Source organism: Pyxicephalus adspersus, chromosome W, assembly GCF_032062135.1.
Source record: "Pyxicephalus adspersus chromosome W, UCB_Pads_2.0, whole genome shotgun sequence".
Taxonomy (NCBI): domain Eukaryota; kingdom Metazoa; phylum Chordata; class Amphibia; order Anura; family Pyxicephalidae; genus Pyxicephalus; species Pyxicephalus adspersus.
In genome coordinates, this window is record NC_092870.1 from 1,603,517 (window position 1) to 1,620,175 (window position 16,659).

Here is a 16,659-nt window from a genome sequence, read left to right on the forward strand (position 1 = left end):
ATTGTTCTTGGTTTAAAGGAGGAATCCACCTTTATATGCTTGCATTACCAAGGTGAGGTGAGTAAGTAAATATATATAGTGGGCCAAGGTCTAAAATGCCATTCAAACCTGCATAAACCCCCTGAAAGGCTGGAAAAGCAAGAAAATATGTTTGGCACAAAGTGAATTAGTCCATGGAAGTTTGATATACTAGTACTATTTGATTTTTGTAAACACCTAAAAAATTGTATTCAATCCAGTATTTAAGGTGCAAAATTAAGTGGAGCAACAACACAACATCTGTTCATTTCTAAGAGTGGGAGACCCTGCTTGTGAGCTTGGCAATCAATGTGCTTTGATGTTGTGCTTGGCAACCTGGACCTCCTTCCATCACCATCCGGTGTGTTAGAATGAGTATGCAACTCAGCTGGACAACTAATTGACAACCAGTTTGTACAGCAAGTGGAAGTGTGTTTGTATACAATAGTGGTAAGATCAGCCAGCACAGCACAATGACAACAAACCTATAACACTACTACAAATGAACAGAGGAGTTGTGTGGCAGCAAATGTGTGCAAATGTCAGGCTATAAAAAAAACAAAGAAATAAAAACCATGACAATTTATTAATAAAAGGAATATATACATAAGACATTCAAATACCAATAGGCAACCAAGGGGATAAAGTAGCAGTTTGTAGTGGAGACCATGCATACATTTTTGTACTCATTATTTGTGGAAAAAATGACAAAACATTGCTAAAGAATTGCTAAACAACAGAAACCGTAATTAGAAACCAGGCCCAAAAACATTGCAGCAACAGATGAATCCAACAATAATGAAGATTACAAAAAGTCACATCAATGCATACCATCCAAGCATACAGTACTTACTTGATTATCTCCCCCCCCCAAACCAGTCCAGTTAAAATAGTAATAATGAAAATGCATACAGTTAGGTTCATAAATATTTGGACAGAGACAACTTTTTTTCAAATTTTGGTTCTGTATATTACCACAAATTGCATAAAAATGTGAGGAACTAAAGCCTTTTTTTACATAATCACTTCATTTCAGGGGCTCAAAAGTAATTGGACAATTTACTCAAAGGCTATTTCATGGGCTGGTGGGCAATTCCTGTGTTATGTCATTATCAATTAAGCAGATAAGAGGCCTGGAGTATGTGGAAGATTTTGCCGTGAACAGACAACATGCGGTCAAAGGAGTTCTCCATGCAGGTGGAACAAGCCATCCTTAAGCTGCAAAAACAGAAAAAACCCATCCGAGAAATTGCTACAATATTAGGAGCGGCAAAATCTACAGTTTGGTACATCATGAGAAAGAAACAAAGCACTGATCAACTCAGCAACGCCAAAAGACCTGGACGTCCACGGAAGACAGCAGTGGTGGATGATGGCAGAATCATTTCCATGGTGAAGAGAAACCCCTTCACAACAGCCAACCAAGTGAACAACACTCTCCAGGAAGTAGGCGTATCGATATCCAAGTCTACCACCAAGTATTAGAAATGAACATTTTATTTTCAGCTTTTTAATTTGTCCAATTACTTTTGAGCCCCTGAAATGAAGTGATTGTGTAAATAAAGGCTTTAGTTCCTCACATTTTTATGCAATCTTTTTGTTCAACCCATTGAAATAAAGCTGAAAGTCGTTTGTTTCAAGTTGTTTCATTTAAATTAATTGTGGTAATGTACAGAACCAAAATTAGAAAAAAGTTGTCTCTGTCAAAATATTTATGGACCTAAGTGTACGTATTACTATTCATTTAAATGTATTTTGACATACACACACAAGTGAAATCACTAAATGTTTCTTGATACATGTATTATAACATCGTTGCCAACAATCCTTTTTTGCAAATATTTGATTTCTCTAAAACCAAACTAGAATGAAATTTGAATCAGATCCAAAATGCTTGGTCATATTTTTTTACAGTCATACTTGTTATTATAAAGTGCTAATTAGTATGTATACAGCTTGATATCAACTAGTTTGCAGTGTTGCAACTAAACAAAAAAGCAGGAATCCAGCTGGCAAGTGTAGGCGAGTGTACTAGTATTCGGCTCCGGCTCGCGGCAATATGCCTCGTATATCGGCGCAAGCTTACACAAGCTCCCTTGATAAATCAGGGCCTATGTGTGGATGATCTAGTCCGCTGGCAAAAGCGAGGTCTCGCCTGCCAGAGTCCTTAAAATGCGTTGTTAAACAGGTTGGAGGTTTCTGATGTCGGATTGCGAATATGTGTGCGCAAACTTCAGATTTTGCTTGATAAATTAGGGCCAATGACTCAAGTAGTCACACAAGTCACCCATGGCACAAAAAGGACAGGCAAAAGAAGGGTGAAGGACTACAACCAGAAAAAACATATCAACATCCCAAAAAACAAAGACACCAAGGGACAAAAGAGTTAGCAGAAACACACGATCAGAGGATAGGCAATGGGCATGGAAAGAAAAGTTTAGAAAAGCAAAAAAAGGCACAGATTTGTGTCGAAAACCTTAAACTCACAACATGCAACATTTCATATCATGATTAACATGCCAATACCATTTATTCTCACAATAGCCCCTTATGAAAGCTCTCCAGGGCTGGAGAGGATACACTTTCATCAGTGAAGCTGGGTGATCCAGAAAATCTGGAATGGATTTCTACTAGCAAATGTTTTGAGTCCTGAACCAGATCCATTCCAGGTTTGCTTGATCACCCGGCTTTACTGATGAAAATGTATCTTCTCCAGTCTTGGAAAGCTTTCATAAATCAGGCACATTGATTTTTTTTTGCCACATACAGCACTTTACGTCTGGGTGCCATATTGGTACAGTTGTTAGCGCTAGTACCTTGCAGAACTGAAAGCCTGAGTTCAACCACCAGTGTTGTGTTTGTTTCTAAAAGGTTTCTACCTCATGTGCTTTTAACCTGAGACAGAAACATAAAAAATGATTTATATCCATTGGCTATTCTTTTAAAGTGCAGATTTGTTATGAATTTATTATTTGACTACAAAAATAACGTACTTTCCACTTTAGGGATAAAAATTAGATAACCAATTAAGAATTTACACAATTCCTTATTACTGTTCCAAAATGGTTCTTGCATAGAAAATCCCTTCACAAAATTGAAAATGGTGACGCGTTTCACAGGAAAACAGCTTCCTCAGACGGATAATAACATACGCACTAAATTAATAAAATAAGATATCATAGTAAGTTTTGTTAGAATATATTTACATATATGCTAATTATGATATATTTTATTCCATGAATTTAGTGCATATGTTAATAAACATAAAAACACAGAAAAAACTTTTCTTATCCCTAAAGTTGAAAGTGTTTTTTTTCAGTCCTTTATCCTATATGTAAAATACTACTACATGTATATTTTTGGTTCCTAAAATACTCAATTGAGATATTGGGGCATACTTTTGTGTTTTTTTAGAAATCGTTGTAGTAGTGGAACTTCTTTGGGGTGTATGTTTAAAGGTGTTTGGATCCAGGTATGCCAAAATATTTAAATGTCCCTATGTTTTAATTTTATTTGTCATCCAAACTAAATTGGAAGAATTCCTCTAATCTTTAAATCCCTTTAAACCACAGAGAAATATAGGTAGATAGGAAGCATTGTGCAAGTATAGAAAGCCTTGGGAACATCAGCTGGTTGGAGAACAATGATCACATTATTGGTATATGACATAAAACATAGCCAACATGTTTCAGGTCATTGGGGTTTTCCTTCCTTCAGGGCTTTGGTAGTGCATCTTTTAGTTGTGTTCTTCAATTAAGTTATCTTTGTTCTTCAAATGGAGTTTCCAAGACTTTCTGTTCATGCAACGTTCTGCTCACCCATCTCCACAATTTGAGGTGATAACAGAGGATGTGAAAGAAAGCAATAGAGAGTTGGCATTTTTCTTTCTGTAATAAACTGTTGTGTTGCTGACCGTATCCTTATTTTACCTTCTAGACAGAAAGTAAAGGGAAATCTCCCTATTGGGGCAAGCAATAAAAAAAACAACACAGTGCAGCTTCTAAACCTTTGCCACCTTTGGATTTGGAGACAAAGCAGTCTGTTTTTTTTTCAGCAGGCACAGTGGTAAAATTCTCCCCTTCTTGGACACACAGTGAAAGTAAGGGTTTGTACATTATCCTCACCTGTCTGGAGGTAGCATGATCCTGTCCAGAAGTGGGAGAAGGGACTCGGCTGTGATCAGTGTGCCGGGGGTAGCCAGAATCTCGGCTGTCATATCGGTCACATGAGTAAAAGGGCTGTTTCTGATGGGGATGGTGGTTGCTGATTGTGTTCCTGGGATCTCCCTCTCTCCTGTTGATTCCCCCGAGGAGCAGATTCTGCTGACAGAAAAATGCATCAAGCAAGTTAGTAAGCAACTTGGCTTTTATGTATTTCACTACTGAACGTAGTGGCAGAGAGATACTCTATAAGAAGCTGTTTGGGCACTGTACAATGGACTCCACAGTCCATCAGACAGTGCCCAACTCTAACCAGAGTTTTTGTATAGACTTAAAATAAAGTAAATGCATATTTTTTTGTGGGATTCATCCCCACTGAAAAAGTTTAGTTTAGTTCTATGTGAACAAAACCTTTAATTAAAACCATCTAAGCACAAAAACATTACCAGGGTCGTTGTTCTGTGGGGATCTCTCCATAGACTTTTGTTTCCTCTCTTTGCGCCGATGACACTGATGGTGGTGCCGATGGCTGCGGTCATGAGGCACCCGTTCTAGGGAGTATTTGTACAACTAAGGGCGCTGCTGAGGTGTTAGTGTTGACACAGAGCGTTTCATCAGACTGGTATCTGTTATAGGCTACAATTATAATTTGTAAACATTCAATAAAACCAAGACCTTCCATTAATTTATATTTAAAATGATGTTAGAAGGCCTACATATTTTGGAATAATATTTTGGATATTTATGGGGGCAGGCAAACAGGATCTAAAGCCGAGGATAATGGGAAATGCAAACGTGGGGGCCTCTTGTAAGTTTCCTAGAAGCTTACAAGAGGTACTTTGTGGTGACCGATTTACAGGATTGGTCCGTAGTAGGTTGTCTGCCTAGGTTTTTTGTTTTAAAGCAAACCTGCCTGAATTAAATACCAAGCTAACTTCTATCTTTTGATGGGCATCCTCCAAGGTTGGGGAAAATTAATGACAACATTTAATCAATGGTAGACCTAATGCCCCTAATGTACCAGTATTGGGGCTGGCAATTGGCCAGGCAAGGAGGGTTTGTGTGTTCCTAACACCCAAAAGTACCAATATTAACACTGGGCAACAGCAGGGATCTTTAAATTAGTCAAAGGCAATCATTCCTAAACACTAACTGGACTGGATAATTAAAATACTAATTTTTGAAGAATTTTCCTTAAAAGCATTGCAAAGTACAGCCTTTATACAGCAGGTGTTTACTGTTACCATAAAAAAGTGCCCACTAGTGCGTAAAACTGATAAAGCAAGTGCAAGGGTCTTCAAAATTTAAAGGAAATATCGTTTTAAAGGCAACCTGCCTGAAGCTGTTAAAGCAGAGTTTCCCAGAAAGGGTTCCTCCAGAGGTTGCTAGGGGTTCATCGAGCGACAAGCAATTGGTTACCAATGACACCAATGATCTTTTTAGTTATCTGTAAGGGTGACATTCTGTCACGGTCCCTTCCGTGACAGAAGGTTGAGGATCTGTCAGACAAGCTGCATATGTGATTATCTGACAGCCTCTTTGGTTTTATTTGTTTCTGTGTTGTTGTTTGTAATGACCACTCCCCTTGCATCAGGTGCAGCTGCTGGTCATTACTGCTCCTCCTTTTAGTCTGGCCTCACACTTCATGCTGTGCGGTTAATATTCACTGCTGGGAAGTGAATAGCTGGAGTGTCCTGCCATTCTGAGCTCCTGTTGATTTCTGCTTAAAAGATAAGTTGCTTTTCTTTTGGTGTTTGGGTGTTTTGGTTAGGTATTTAGTTGCTCACTAGGCCTCAGGGAGACACTGGGTCCTTCATAGGGGAAGGGACCAGCAGTCTCAATCCAGACCCCACTGCTAGGGCTGTGCAGGGATAGTAGGGCCTAGGTTCCTGAGTATGAGCATTCCTACCATCAGGGGATGCTCATATGGTTAGGAGTCAGGACTGGATTAGGGTGTATGCAAGGGGTGACCATTCCCTCTTCCTTATTCATTAGAGGCCTAGTGGTGTGTAAGCCTTTCTGTTACCCTCCCCTCCCTATCATTCGTGACACATTCTTTCCATTTGCCAACAATGTAAGAAGCATTCATGCCATTGACCACTAGGCTAATGTACCATAAAATGGGCATATAATAAATAATGGCAGGGGTTCCCTAAGACCTAAAAATTATTTCAAAGGTTCTTCCTTATAAAAAGTTTCAGAAAGACTTTGTTAAAGGTCACATTCAAGTGCTGGAAGCTGACTTCTAGAAGCCTCTCTAGCTTCCAGATATGATTCCAGAGGGGTCGGCTCTACCCTGGAACTTAAAAAATTACAAAAAGCCTAATCACTTTTTTTGAGTAAAAAACAAAAATACAGCTCTTGTTAATACAATATCAATAGTAAGTGATAGATCAGAAGCATGGGGTTTGTTTGTTTTTTTTATTTTGATAGTCTGTATTTTACGGTTTTGCTTTTGTTTTTATTACATGGACCTTAAATTTGTTTTGGCATTTGTGCATCCACAAAACTCAAAATAAGACCATGACATGCCTTGCCCTGTTGAATTATAGAATCCCTTAGTGTCCTAGGCATTTGGTCATTGGATCTCTGAATTCCAATCCACCTCTTCTGTTGATGATGAGACAAATACCTAAGCCACTGGCCCTAATTCATCAAACAGAATCGGATGATCGCTCGCGCATTTGTATTCGCGATCCGAAATCGTAAGCCGTCGCGCTATTCAGCAACTGAAAAAGCTCGCGGCCGGAAGCCGCGCATATCCGGCAGCTTTACACTGGCGAGCTTGTATTAAAAGTCACTGTTCCCCTAAAAAATCATTCTTTCTAATGGCACACATATTACCCGCTTAACAGATCCTCCTTAATCGCGCAGCTGAAATCTAATCGCCTTAATTGGCAGATTCGCGCCCTCTATTGCTCATTATTATGAAGGCAGGAATCCGGCTGGCAGTGAGGAGGCGAGTGCACGAGCACACTCGACTCCGGACCGCGGGAAACCGCGCTCGCTGGTCGCACGTACTTTCGCGCTTCCAGCGAGCGCGGATTTTATTGATGAATCAGGGCCACTGTTAGATCTTTGAGTAGTAGTTTTTACAAAGGTATCTTCCATATTCTGCTAATTGCTAAAACCCTTCAGTGAACATATATTGGCAAATAAATGGTAATTTCCCACCCCCTATGTAACAGGATGAACTACCTGCAGTTTGTTTTCTAGAAAACTTCTAGTGTTTCCAAATCTTGCTGAAAAATGCAAATATTGCCTCTATCTGTGTCCCATCTTTTAATCAATGGGGCCATCTATCATACTGCTGGACCAAATATTAGGTAACGGATGTGGGTGACAACACTAGGCACCCATGTCCTAGATGAAGTGAAGGTTTACATATTCAACTGCCATAGGTTATAAGCCCAAGCAAACCCAATATAAGAAATATAAAAATAACCCAAAATAAGAAATTTTAATAGGGTCAAAATAATATTTAAATCTAAACAGTGTATTTAGGTAATGTGGTAGACGGAATACCTGGTTTATGGGCCAGCTGTGTGTGCACACTGCACTACATCTAATTTCCTCTCGTCTCTGAAAATAATGGGGCAGAGGGGAACCAGTCTTGTATGACAACATAAAACCCAAAGCAGTAAGAACAATAGTTGCTGGACTGCATCCCTGCCCTGCATTGAAACAGTAAAAACCATTGGGAGGTGGTCACAGGAAGTAGGTAGTAACCAGGTGTAAAAACCTCAAGCTGTTCACAGCAAATTAAAAGACAGGAGAGGTCATATAGTTGTACAACTAAAGTTTTTGAATTAGAAAGGTAATACTTCCTATTTTACATAGATTAACATAGTTGCTTAAACAATTGCCCTTGGCTTTATTCAAGTGTGTAGCCCTGTTATGGGGGGGGTCTCCCACAAACCAGGCTATGGTGCTAACCTGTAGATAACAGAGAGGATCCTGAGCCTTCGCTATGTGGAAGGGTGAGGATACTAATAAAGTTGGCAGTGCCTCCACCCAGGACAGGGTCTCTGTTAGCAGAGGGGCTCCTTTCCTGGGACATTAACCAGAAATAATAACAGTAATATAAAACAACATCTGAGGAACCACTACACCCAGCATGCAACATTAACCATTGCAGCTAAATGAACACACAGGTTGGAGTATTTTCTAAGCTTTATATCTCAAAACAGTAATAACAATATATACCATCAATAAACAGCAATGAATACACGTAACAAGCACATAGCAGAGTCCTGAGAAGAATTGTGCACAGATATACCCGGGTATATATACAGTCTATTACCACAAATACCTCCAGTTATGATAAGTGTCAGGATGAGTTGCAGAGGCCTCTGGAGTTGATTGTAGAAAAGATGTCCTGATGAAATGATCCTGAAAACAGCAAGGAGATCCTCCAACTGACAATTGGGCTGTGTATGCTGTGATCCTGTATTGCAGGGATGCAGGCAAAGTCTCTGGAGTTCAGGAACAATCTATCTGCGCTACCACTTAGACCCTAGCAATCACACTAATCTGCCAATGCAACCGGACCTCTGCTACCTATGGGTCATCGGATGCCTAACCTATGCTAGATGTAACTAGACAGAGGGTGCAGATCAGCAAAGATAACTGAAAAGGGCAGAGCACATATATATTTGTATATATAGCTGATACACTGACAGTAGGGATATCCCAAAGTGATCTCTGATAAGATATCACATATACCCTTTTAATACAGAGGGAAATCATATAATACAGCACTACACACAGACAAGGCAGTCAGTGTGTTCTGGAAGGAATGCAGGCATCTAGCCTGGCTGAGCACATGTTCTCATCTCTGTCTCTGTACCTCCTGCATTTCTCTAAATCCTGATGGGGTTTCCCAGGCCACTATCAGGGGCAGGAAAAAGTTACAACTCAGCAAGCAGATAGAAAAAGGCAGACCCCTACAAGTGTTTTCAGGGAGGACTCTAAGAAAGCTTTGAGAATGCATACACCTGTATGTGCCTGCCATTATCCTGTATTTGAGTGACAGATCACTAAATTTCATACTATTATATATGTGCATCGGAAACTGAAAGGGTTTAGCTCCACCTCTGTATGCCATTATTCGTACTTTGCCCTAATTTTTTTAGGTGAGCCCAATCATCTCTAAGAATCCTCTTTGGTGTAACAGCGATGATGATATTAGAAAGCTTTACCTGTCAAACAAGATATCTCTGTATATGTTTTCATAGTTTGGACTTCTAGTAAATTCCCTCCTTATTTTACTGTATTGTATCCTACAGACTCTACAGAAAGAAGGAAAGGATACAAAGACTTTCTGGGAGACCATGATCACCCATAATCTATGGTGACGTCTACCTAATCCAGGGTATAGCACGCTAAACAAATAATCAATATATAACAGGCTCCTGCGAAATGCACAGATCTTCAAAAGACTTCTTGAGATGCTTTTGAACATGACTGTAAGAATAAAATCCAGGGGGTCTGTATATGGCTTATAAAGTAGGTCGCTTATATGAATATAGCTTATATGAACATAGGTTGCTTCTATGGAAAACTTATGCCAATATGTTGCTTTGCAAAACTTGGTGTGGTCATTGCTGCCTACACAGAGGAACTTGTGACATAGAGACCTTTCGAATTTCTACAGAGGATATGACTGAAAAAGCAAGTTGTGGTAAACCACTGTGAAAGGACCAGACAGATGGCAAGTCAACGGCTGATATGTAGAAACTGATAACGGTTGACATTTCTTCTGTCAAAAGGTCAACTATGGGACACTATCACCCTATTAACTGTTTATGGACTATTGTACTTATTTGGACTTCCGAGTATATGTTATTGAATCTTTCTACATGATGACGGCATAGGCCTTCCCTTAGGGGAATGACACTGTATTCCTATAAAGATTAATGTATTTCCCTGTATTATTCAGAATTTCTATGCTTTAATTGCTAAGCATTTGGTTTTCTCTGTTGCAACATTAAACCTTTATTTATTTAGGATCTACTGTCTCATCTCTGATGGTCTTGGAGACCCCCTAAAAGAACCTGACAGCTGACATGTTCTCTGATTTCTCTATTCCTAACAGATCCTTAGATTAGAAGTATGTAAATGTCCAGAACAAACACTCTGATGCTGATGTTTCACACTTAAAAATGTCTGATTAGTTTAAATTAGACTCACTGGGCTTGATTAATTAAAGCTCTCTATGAAAGGAGAACATATACTATCATGAGTGAACCTGGTTGATTCAGCAAACCTGGAAAGCATCTGGTCCAGAACTGAAAACATTTGCAAAATAATAGCAAAATAATTTTTAAAAATGCATTCCAGGTTTTAGGTCCATTCTTACTGTAGGTTTTATTCACAAGTTTGATTGCTAGACATTGACATGAGCTGCCAGAGCTAAATGCGAGACGTTGACTGGTTAATGACTGGTTAATGCACATAGGTTCAAGTTACCTGAAAACTATACACACACGTGAGATGTTGTTGTATTCCTGAGTGTGGCTCGGGGTCAAGTTTCAGTACCAAAAGCCCGTCCAGCATCCACGTCCCCCGGCAATGCCCACTTTGACATTTAAAAACCGCAATAATAATCACACCGCCCGTCATGGAGGTTAATAACAATCATGTCTCACCAACAATGCTTTACCAGTATATACTGGTATACGTATACATTTTGAGGTCATCCCAAAGGAATGCAGCTCATCCTTTAACCAGCATTTTACCTTTTTACCATTTTGCCTATAAGGATTCAATTTAAAGGATGATCATTGGTCATTACTGGTGAAGCACTGGTTATGGTTTCAGTTCCTGGATAGTTTAAAACACAGTGCCACACCTAATGGAGGAGTCTCAACTATAATTTACTGCATGCAACATTAAAATTGGGAGGCTGAATGCAACTCACTTCCGCAGCTAAGTTTTTTTGTTATATCTAAAGCTACGTACACACTTCCAATAATTATCGTTGGTAAACGAACGACGGACGATCCTGCACTATATCTGCGAACGATCTTATAGCACCGATCCTGTACATACAGATAACGACACGATCGTTCGCAGATATTGTACACACAATAGATGCGATCGTTTGAACGATACAGGAAGTGACGTGCACCACAGGAAGTGAATACTGTGCACGAACGTTCGCATCAAACGAATGACATTCTATCCTCGTTTGTCGGCGTCGTTGGTTACTTTTTTTACGAACGATTTTTGCCCAATCGATCGTTCGTCGTTCGTTCGTCGTTCATTTCCAACGAAAAAAAATTGGAAGTGTGTACGCAGCTTAACTTTTTTACTGCATTGTTTTATCTATCTGTCTTTATTAATAAATTGTATAATCTTTACATTTTACTTGCAAGTCTCTTTGTACACTTCAAATTTACTCCATAAATGTTTACATAAACTGCCACAAATTATATCCGTGACATAACAGATGTAAAAGAGGTAAGTCTACATACGGGCAAGTAACTGTTCCTGGGGGATGAAGCACAGCTTTGTGGCTGATAAAAGACATAAATTAAGAAATAAATTAGGGAGAGAATAGATAACGGAGGACAGAATCACAAAAGTGGCACAAACACAAGTGAAAGTCAAAGTGCAGACAGTGCAGTGACAATGAGGGCAGGAAGGGAGAGTGGTACCGAAAGGATAAATAAAGATGTCCATATGTGTTATTTTATATATGTCACGTAAAATTGTGACGATATCTAGAGTCCTTCTTTCTCATACACACCAGTATAAGGGAAATAATAGGGGTCTAGGATGGTGGTGTGCTTATTACCTACAGGGAGGGATATTTTGTGGTATGCACCAATGTTTGAGAGAAGACAGCTTGTTTTATGGTCAGTTTCAAGAAACAAAGTTGTTAAAAACATAGCCATTTTCTAAAGATCAAAGACATTAACATTCCAAAGGAGTCATCTTTGATATGGACCAGTATGGCTGACAATGTCTATCCATTTTCTAGAGTCAATGTTATAACTTTAGAGAACTACTGAAGAGAAAGGTTAAAGTATAGACCAGTGTTGGTGACAACTCGTTGCATTCTTAAAGGTCAAAGGCATAAATTCATAGGAGCACAGTAGAGGTGGTGACAATGCATTTCCTATGACCAAACACCATCACTTCCTGAGGTATATTGAGGTGCTGGACTGGTTTGGAATAGTATTAATGAAACAGTCTAGGGATTCATCAAAAAATCTAAAATATTTCCTGAGGGCTATGGAGGTGGACATGCGTTTTGTACCAGTGAATGTTACTGTAATGCGCCTGGGCACACAAACCACAGCCAACTCCAACAATCCTTTTATCAAGCTTTATTGTCGTCATATAACAAGGCAAAGGTCATTCACAGCAGATCAGTCCGATAAGCGTGGTACATGCGAATAAGGCAAAGGCAGGTCAGGAACAATCAGAGGTCAGGGCAGGCAGCAGGCAAAAGTAGTCAGAAACAATCCAAGGTCAGGGCAGGTGGAGTTCAGGCAGAATCAGATATCAGACCGGGTCGTTATTGGTAATGACACAACAGGTTAATATGAACCAAAACACAGAGAACGCACCCAAGCACACTGTACATACAGAGGCTTATAGCGGGCATACATAAAACCCCTTACTCATTCCCTGAAAGGGTTATAATATGTGTAAAAAATAGACAAGGCTTTAATGTTAAATTATTTTATTAAATGTGTGTGTGTTTGTGTATTGTGTGTTTCTAATGGGCTGCAATGAACACAGCCCTGGAAATCCTCCTGACAGTGAGGGATCGCAGGGCACTAGGGGTTAAATGAGGACAAGCCTCTCCATTCACCCCTAGTGCTCTGTGATTGGCTGAGGTTTTACATTTCTCAGCCATTCAGTGATAGACATGAATGGGGAGACTTGTGCCCATTCATCTCTAGTGCTCTGTGATTGGCTGAGAGATAGGAAACCCTGATGACAGCTCAAGCATCATCAGGATTTCCCTTTCCTCAGCCAATCAGGGAGCAGAGCAGTCAGCGGAGCTCTGCTATACTGACAGCTCCACTCCCCGGATTACTCCCGCAGCCCTAGAGGAGCTGTGACATGTGTTCTGTATTTTTTTTTGTTTTGTTAAATTATGTAAATGTGATCATCCAATTGCATACAACATCACCTATACTATTTTAAAAAATTTGTTTATGCAATTTTATTCCTTTCTTTAGATACCCATGTAAGTAATCTTACTCATGTCTATCAATCAAAAAATATTGTTTTTATGTGTAGTTTGTAAAAATTGTTTTTCAAAGTTCTATAGAAGAAAAAGCTGGATGATTTCTACAGGCACAGAATATAACTGGATATTAAAGCTTCAAAGTAAAGATAACAGACTGTTGATCCAGGGAACATTCCATTGTCTAATGGAATTAGGAAGGAATTGTGTACAGCAGTCCCCTGACTAGGTCTGTCAATTCTCCCTGTTAAGTTGATGAATGCTGACCGAGCTGGGATGACTGCCGTATTTTCCTACTACTCAAGCGATCTCCTCGCTCCCTTCCTCATAGAGTGTAACAGCACTTTGTGTACAGTGCTTATTTGTTCTTCTATCACTGGAAACGATCACAAAAGATTGCTACAGGCAATCTGACCTTTGTACAAGACTAAAGCCACATACACACATGCAATTATAGTCATTGGAAATGATCTTTCACAATTCTTTCCAACGACTAAGCACTGCACGATGCATGAACGAGTGTTGTACATACAGCACTGTTCTGCCTTAAAAAAAGGGAAGGGGGAGAACGACGGAGCGGCACCGCGCTGCGCGCTCTACCCCTGCACTTGCATTAGCATAATTCGTTGTCCATCGTTCTTGGATCCGGCGGGACGGTTGATCGGACGGTGGACAACGGGCGCTGTACACACGCCAGATTCTCGTCTGATATCGGCCCTGAGTCGATTATCGAGCGAGAACTGTTGGACGTGTGTACGTAACTTTAATTGTTTGAGCTGTCTGACTCACTGAAAACATTGCTCTCTGTGTGGCTTTTGTGGTAATTTATGTATCCACTGTAGATTATTGGCTAATCTGCACATTTCTATATTTATTAAAATAAATCAATTGATTGTTCAAATTTAAAAATATACTTACTTTTGTAGTTTACCAGTCCTTAGATGACCCACTTTCTGTCCTAGAGTGACAAAACTCACTCATTGTAGTGTATCTATGAATGAACAGTGATGCACTGCTTTAAACTACAGAGTGCCTAACCCTCTCCATAAAATAGAGGAAGATGTTCTCTAGTTCACTAAGGTAAACTGGAGGAGGGGGGGGGGGTCGCTGATAACACTGCTTAAGCTTTTAGTGCAGTATTGGAAGTTAAGAGTTTATTGGATTTTTAGCCTGGGGCTCAGTGAGGCAGCGAGTAGGAGGGGTAAGGTAGGATTGAAAAGGCTGGGGTAAGGGTCAAGTTAGTTGAGGTTAGTGGAAAAAAAGTTTCCTGCCCATCTGTCCCTTTTTTTTGATGTTCTGAGGCATTGTGGAGGGAGGCAGCTAAATTTCTGGAAGGCAGTTTTTGAAGCGCTGGGGAGTGGTGGTGGACCCATCTATGGTATGGTGTCCTGTGGAATTAAAAAAGTGAATGGTAAAAAGTGACTATGGTTGGGCCAGAAAGGGGGGTCTGTGTAAGCATGATATCAGCACCATCTTTTTTTTTTTTTAAACCCCTATTTGGCCCTTTCCCCCCCCCCCCCTTTTTTTATTTTTTTATTTTTTCTCTTTCTGGTATTCTATGCAAATTTGTTGTGTACTGTTATTGTTTTATTTTATTTGAAAATTTCAATAAAAACCTTGAAACAAAAAAAAAGCATGATATCAGCACCCAAGTCAGGGTAGGGCATTTGGGAGCCAAAAATACCAGGCTATTGCAGACTCAAATGGCCAAAATATTGTGGTGGTTAGGTAAGCCTTCCAGAAACAACAGCCAGAAAAAGGGTTTTGTTGTTAGTTTATGGTAATTTATTATAGGGTACGTGCAATAATTAAAGAAAATTTATTTTCCTAGTTAAATTTTGTACAATAAATGGCTGTACAGCAAATTTGTTCTAGTTTGGTGTGTGAATTGTGAATTGGCAGCTGTTGGGGGCAAGAATGGGGTGCATTATGGGCTACCCTGCTCATGCTGCAAGTCTTAAATGGCCCCAAAAAGATCCAAATGGTGCAAATAGGAGAAGTGCAGTGCTTGGGGTTTACATGCACTTTATTGTTGTACAAATATACATATCTTAATGTTCTTGTGCATTAGGTCTACTTTAAGAATGACAGAATACGATCTCTTTCCGTAATTCTGCATCACATTCATGCTGCCTTATTCCACATGTAAAGAGAATTTAATCTGTTTTGTAACCGAGATTCTTACATACAGCAGGGGCACTGACTTCTCTGTCTGACCTACAGAAAGCCGTTGCTTCTAGGGCTTTCATAACTGTATGAAACAACAATTCTATAAAATGCACAGGCTGTTTTTTCCATAACTGGGGAGCAGTAAACACCCTACATTGTTACTACCCACCATGTCCTTCAGTCCTGGGGTATGCTTTGAGAAAGGCATGCTACTAGTACTGTGTATCTATTAATAATCAATAATATTAGCTGTTCACTAATCACAACCAGGGATAGAGCTTTTCAAACATGGATCAAGACTCCAGTTTTGAAACTAAATCTCTGCTGGAGATTTCCCTCATTTTATGTTTGGTATAATAATGTTTACTTGGACAGAAAGTAAAAATTTCCCCAAATGAGTTTCTAGCTCAGTGTTTCTTGACCTTTTTATAATGAGGGGGAACCCCTTGAAAACCCTTTCAGGTCTTTATGGAACTCCTCCTATAATTAATATATCCACAGCTGACAGTACATTAGTGTGGTGGTCAGCAGGAAGAATGCCCCTTACATTGCTGGCCATTGCAAAGAATGTCATCATTGGTGTCAGTTAGGTTCCTTTGGAGGAACCCTGGTTGGGAAACACTGCTCTAACATTTGTTTGCTATATTAAAAATATTTAAAGAATGTTTTGGTTGGAATTTGGTTTAATCAGTCTATAAGCAGCAGGTCCTCTCTAGGTAGCACTCATTTCAGCAAGATGTATCTATGTGAGCTCCTAAGTGCAGGAACCCTACAATATTCTGAGAACCCTTCTTCACTTTGAGGTCTAAGATGAATTAGTGGCTTTAACCCTAGTGAGAGGAAATGGTTTGTTGTTGTTAGCAACAAAATGACCAAACAAATACATATCAAGTTGGAAAGGAGCAGAACATTTGCATTAGATGCCTAATGCCCACCTGAGGCTAATTTAATGTTCAACGCTGTCCGAATTAACGCCATCAGGATGGAAGTGAAGTGGACAGTAAGGTCTGTATTGGAGATTGGCATGTTCATCCTTACTAGGCGCTGTGGAAAAAGCCAAAATGTCATGGCGGCCAAGGCCATTATCAAATTATTATACAACCA

General features: G+C 39.7%; 1 long non-coding RNA gene across 1 annotated transcript in view; it reads right to left on the minus strand.

Moving 5' to 3' along the window:
* LOC140342861 (uncharacterized) overlaps positions 1-16,659 on the minus strand; it is a 37,625-nt gene that overhangs the window by 13,637 nt on the left and 7,329 nt on the right. The window contains exon 2 of the long non-coding RNA XR_011923181.1: positions 4,143-4,340. This is a non-coding gene — a long non-coding RNA (uncharacterized lncRNA). The remainder of the gene's footprint in view (positions 1-4,142; positions 4,341-16,659) is intronic.